The sequence below is a fragment of the Mya arenaria genome, chromosome 10, assembly GCF_026914265.1.
Source record: "Mya arenaria isolate MELC-2E11 chromosome 10, ASM2691426v1".
NCBI lineage: Eukaryota > Metazoa > Mollusca > Bivalvia > Myida > Myidae > Mya > Mya arenaria.
In genome coordinates this window covers 5,424,300-5,430,480 of record NC_069131.1, presented here as the reverse complement: position 1 = coordinate 5,430,480, position 6,181 = coordinate 5,424,300, and positions in this window count along the sequence as shown.

Below are 6,181 nucleotides of genomic sequence, written 5' to 3'. Positions count from 1 at the left end.
CAGCTAATAATCAGAATCATTTCCGTTAAATCCGAGTACGAAATACCCGACTCGGAGCCAAGGTCCGAGCTGACCATCGAAGGTGAAGACAACCGGGTGTATTACAATGATGAAAGGACCTACTACAAGAATGTCGGGGAAAATGTTCATAAGACATGAAAATGTACACAAACAAGTTGTTTGTAGTATGTTTTCAGCGATGTACATTTATACAAACGCTTGCTTTTTATATCAACACTATGTTTGGTTAATTTTTAAATGCATTATGAGGTAATCCATGTAAGCTGCACAGTATAATTATAAATTGTATCATGTCATCAAAATAATTGTATAAGTCTACAAGAACGTACGTAGAACAAAAATGGAAACGGTGTTAAATTCAGTCTTTTTAATGCAAAATACTACTCTGATTTTCTTAAAATGAAACAAATTATCAAACATCGAAGCCGCAAACTCACTGTTAAGACAAAGGCAAATTAAATTACTCTTAGAACTTATTCCGATATGAATCTCACCGTAAATATAGACTGAATATCGTCTTTAAGAATGACGGTATGATTGCAAATAGGTGAATATGGTGCTTTGATAATTATCTCTTATAACTTTTAAATGGCTTCTCTTATGTTTTTCAAATAGATAATCAATGTATAATATGGCAGAGTAAGTGCGTATCAATGCAAAATGTGTACTTATTTAAGTACTAGTCTTGTTACAGCATTTGTGTTATATACCTAATGCTTTGTTTTATGCTAAACATAGTCTCATTCTTCTGTATGGAGCCGAGATATGGGGACTGAAATGTATGCAATGTATTGAAGCTGTAGATGTTGATGCTTGTAAGATAATATATAGTATTTATCATCCCAGTGTTTCTTATGGTGCAGTGTTATCTGACTTCAGAGATATACCCTATGAATATTATGTCTTCTATGCGTTGTATGAAATATTAGATAAAACTTTTAAGTATAAAGAATACTAGATATGTTTAAAGACCTAAAAGTATGAGTTTGTACTATTATGACATTCGTTTTTGATCGTGAGTGTCAAGCATAAAAATAATTTGTATACCAATGGGATTAGATATATATGGGACCAATACAATTGATGTTCATAAAAAACTGTTTTCATATCAGTATGTTCAACGGTTTAAAGACCAGATTATTAAAACCTTGTTTGAAAATGTGTCATAAATAGCAAATTGTTTCATTGTGAAAAAAGAATCACTATGAAGTCAAAAATTGTATATGTATCAAAGATATTACAAAAATAGGAAATTGTTTTGCTAAATTTAGAAGTTCGTGTCATAACCTAATTATTTAAAAGGGAAGGCATTATAAAGCCGAGCAAGTATATAGTTATTGTCAAAAATGTGAATTTATTGTGGAAGACGAATTCTTTTTTTTTTACTTGTGTTTGTATTGTATCAAAGTTTAGGGATTAATTAAGGAATGAATTGCGGGCTTGATGTCATTATCGGGGTATGAAAGCAATTGGACTGGTCAAAGTGTGTTGAATCCGAAGGACTCCACGCGTACTTTGACCAGCCCAATTGCGTTCATATCCCCGATAATGACATCAAGCCCGCAATTCATTACTTATATTTACACCAATACTTCATTATTTCATTCAATAATTGTAAAAATAATACTTCATTTCATTTAAGAAAACCTTTCAGTAACTCCTTCCCTTCCATTCTGTAAATAGAACGACCCCACTTTAACCGAAATCATTTTTTTTTCAAATGACGTCACAATAACGCGGGAAAAGATCAGCCACTTGAAATCATTTTTAAACCTAAAACTCAAACACTAAAGGCGACTATTCAATTACAATTTAAAACAAAATACTTTCTAAAATGTTGTTTTTATTTTACGGTATCTGCTGACACAATACATACAATAACAGTATCATATTTTTCTTGTATATTGTTATGCAATGAATTGCGGTCCGAACATATCCGAAGATGTTGCGTTCATCGATTCATGAACGATATTGCCGAAAGGCAGTTCATTTAAGGAATGGAAGTTGAGGTGTATATATATATACATGTATACCAAGCTTGTTTCATGTATAGCTAACTTTTCGAACATTTTACAATATGGTGGTCATGTCAGAATGAAAATGAAATGATATTATGTTTGACTAATATGTTGGTTTATAAAAAGTACACAAATATATACTAGAACAATAACTGTTTACATGAATAAAAGACAATGGATATAGCATACCGACACTGAGCAAACCATGAATACACGAAACAGACCAAACACTTATAGACACTAAACATACGAAACAGACACAAAAGAGAACAAACATACAATAAACAAAATAAACTGACACTGAGCAAACGAAACAGACACGGACAAATGAGACAGACACTGGATAAACCAAACATACATTAAACAAACCAAACAGACACTAAGCAAACGAAACATACACTAAACAAAGCAAACGGACACTGAACGAATGAAACAGACACTGAACACATGCAACAGACACTGAACAAACCACACAATCACTTGACATTCCAGATACTAACTAAAAAATAAACATACACCGTAAAACAGACACTAATCAAATCAGATATACACTAAATAAGACTCGCAGACACTGAACATTCCAAACATACACTGAATCAAACAAACAAACAATAAACAAACAAAACAGACAAAGGATTAACCAGTCAAACAATGAAAAAAACTGGTACTTAACACTGCAATAACTAATCAAATCATAACAACATTAAAAAAAACAAGCAAACACTGAACAAAACAAACACTGAACGGACCAAATAATCGCTAATAAAATTAAGCTTACATTAAATTATCCCAATAGAAGGATAATAAACCAAAGAGACACTGAAGAAACCAAACCTACACTTAACAAAAAACAAACAGAGTATTAACCGATCAAAGACACCTCAAACAGAACTGGTACTGAAAGAACACTATAGTTACTGAAAAAAAACAGACAAGCATTCTACAAAACAAACAGACACTGATCAAACCAAACATCACTGAAAAAAGCAAAAGGTCGGTGATCAAAGCTTACCTTGAACAAACCAAATATACATTTAACAAACCAAACATACACTGCAACAAACCAAACATACACTGCAACAAACCAAACATATACTAAAGAAACCAAACATACACTGAACAGACAAATAGAGATACTGAACAAATAAACAGCGTACAGACATTAAACAAATGAACAGACGCCGAAAACAATAACACAAACTAAACAAAAGAATATGAGCTGAAAATGCCGAATCAACACTGAACATACCAAATTAACATTGATTAAACCACATTTATACTAAACAATCCATACAAACAGAAATCAAACGTACAGACACCACTGCCATATTCAAACTGACATCAATCAAACCAAATATACACTAAAACAAATCACACACAGAACAAACCAAACGGACACGGAAAACACCACATAAATTACGGTACTAAGCAAAGCAAACTGACGCTAAAATCATAACGACAATGAACCAAACATACACTTTATGTTCAAACTGACACTGAACACGTCAACAAGACACAGAACAAATCAAACATATACGGAACACACTATACGCTGAACAAATTAAACATGCACTTAACAAACCAATCTGACATTAAAACATAAAGTAATTCAACAGACATACACTGAACAAACCAATATTCACTTATCATACAAAGCTGATACTGAACAAACCAAACATACACTAAACAATAATACAGACACTTACGAAACCAAATACTTACTCGGCAAACCAGATAGATACTCAACAAATCATACAAATATTGAACAAACTTAAAATACAAAATAGACTCTTAACAAACCATACGGACACTGAACGCAACTCGAACGAAACAAACTCTACTAACAAAGCAGACAATGAATACGTAGGAATTCAACATAGATTAAAGCAGTGTTAAAGAGCAGCTAAGCGTAACAGGCTTAAAAATGCCCATATTTCTTATGTTATGTACTGTATTTACACGCAAAGCCCACGATCTGTTTGATTTTGGAACAATTTCAGAGAGTTGTGTGATCCTCAATTCCAATTTCTTTCTTTTTTACATTTGGACCTTATACAACCATATCAATAAACAGATATAGATTCCTGTGAGTACGTGTATATATCTCCACTGTTTATATCCAGTAATAAGCGTGGCCATCCAACTATTGCTATATATACTTTTTAACTCACATGGAAGCATTTAAACAATTGCCTAAGTCGAAGAAAATGTGTCTTTCTATCATCCAGTGTACCACTTATGTGTACTGTGTATGAATGCAACATTGGTTCCACTACGTTTTCCGCCTTTCTTGAGAAGTGTCTTCGGATAATCGCAGAATCGAAAGCGAAACAAAGTTCGACAGGGGTATACAAGCACAAAACATCATCAGCAAACCATTCAAGTGTGCGAGGAAATCCTTTTATGTATGTATGCATCATCTGCAACTATGAAATACTTCTGTTGTTCATTTGACAAAACACAAAATTAATATCACGAATAGGTGCCAAGAATGATATATAAGGAGACCTGCAAAATATCAAAGATAAAATAAAATGATATTTGATCAAAAGGGAAAATCTATTATATTAACTATTATAATATATTCGTATTCAAAGTGTGCCTATTTGGAATAATGCATATGGTGTTGGAAACAAAAATAATTATACAAATATTCAAAGCTTTGTATTTCACACGGATGTCATCAGTGTCCTGTTAGTTATCTGTCGTGTACCTGGAGTCTTTACTAACATATCAAATAGGATATATTGCATTGGTGACTCAATTTGGTAACAGAATGACATGTTTTCATTCCATGGGAATTATCCGTAATAGTAAATAAAAGCGTAATAACAAATCCCGCATTATAAGTGTTTATTCGCACGGAAATAATATATGCATTCGTACATTGCGAAGATTTAAACCAAGCTATCGCTTATTTAAATTTGTATTTATACATACTAAGGAAATGGTTACAGATGACAACCCCGTTATAATTTAGAGCTCAACATACCTTAAAATATATTATTTGTCAGATGGAAAATTATATCTTTCAAAGGTTTAACATTTAAATGCAAAACAAGTATTAATAGTTTAATAATCTAAGTGATGTTAAATTGATTGTAGCATTGAATCTGTTTAACCTGTAACACATTCACTTCCTGGTTCGTGTAATTTTAAAGATATTTAAGTTGCCTTAAACAAGTTAATAACTCTCGGACTTCTTGTTTCATCAATAGTGTTCTAGTTTGATTTTAATGAATATTTTTTTTTCCATTTACATTGTACTTTACTACTGATGTTTGCAAGTCTCCTGATAGACGATTTCTGTTAGTTTTTTTTTCTAAATTGTAATACTGTATACTTTGTTATGGAGTGAATATACCAATGTATTTTTATAAATATTCACCGTATCGGTTTAAGACATTACTGTATATGACCTGAAAAGGTGGTTAAAACAACAATTTGCTTCGAAAATATCTTATTCACCTCAAAATACACGAACTCGAACCCTAGAAATGGCTCAAGGCTCAATTTGATATGTATATTTCAGATAACCTATTGTCGATGGGAGTGTGTTGCAATATTGAATCACACTTGAAAAGACAAATTCTATACGAGATCAATAAATATAAACACATGTCATATTGGACACGTGTCCAAAGCTTAAACGATTGGCGTTTTTTTCCGGTTATTAGAGAATCGCCCGAGTGTAACTATTTTCTTACCTCGGGAATTGACACCACGCCGATAGCGATAAGGCTACGACTAAAGTGTCACGTGACTCCTTAGTAAAGGACCTCCGACAAAATATTGATATAACTACCTTAATGTTTCTCTCAATGTATCAATATCAGATTCAGTTTCTGTTTCAGTTTATTGGCAATACCAGTAAATACATGCGTTTGGCCAATATTAATATCAAATTTCACAAGTATCCTTATTTAATGAAATGCAAAACTGTTCTAACATTGTCATTATCCCAAGTTTAAAATTCGATTTGCGTCATTTACAAATATTTTGTTTTATTTATTCGTATATAAGTTTAAAATTCGATTTGCATTATTTACTAATATTTTGTTTTTTCTATTCGTATATACATTTTCTGATCTTTAGTTTTTATGCAACTTAAATCAAGTTATCGTTTCTGATAATAGTATGTC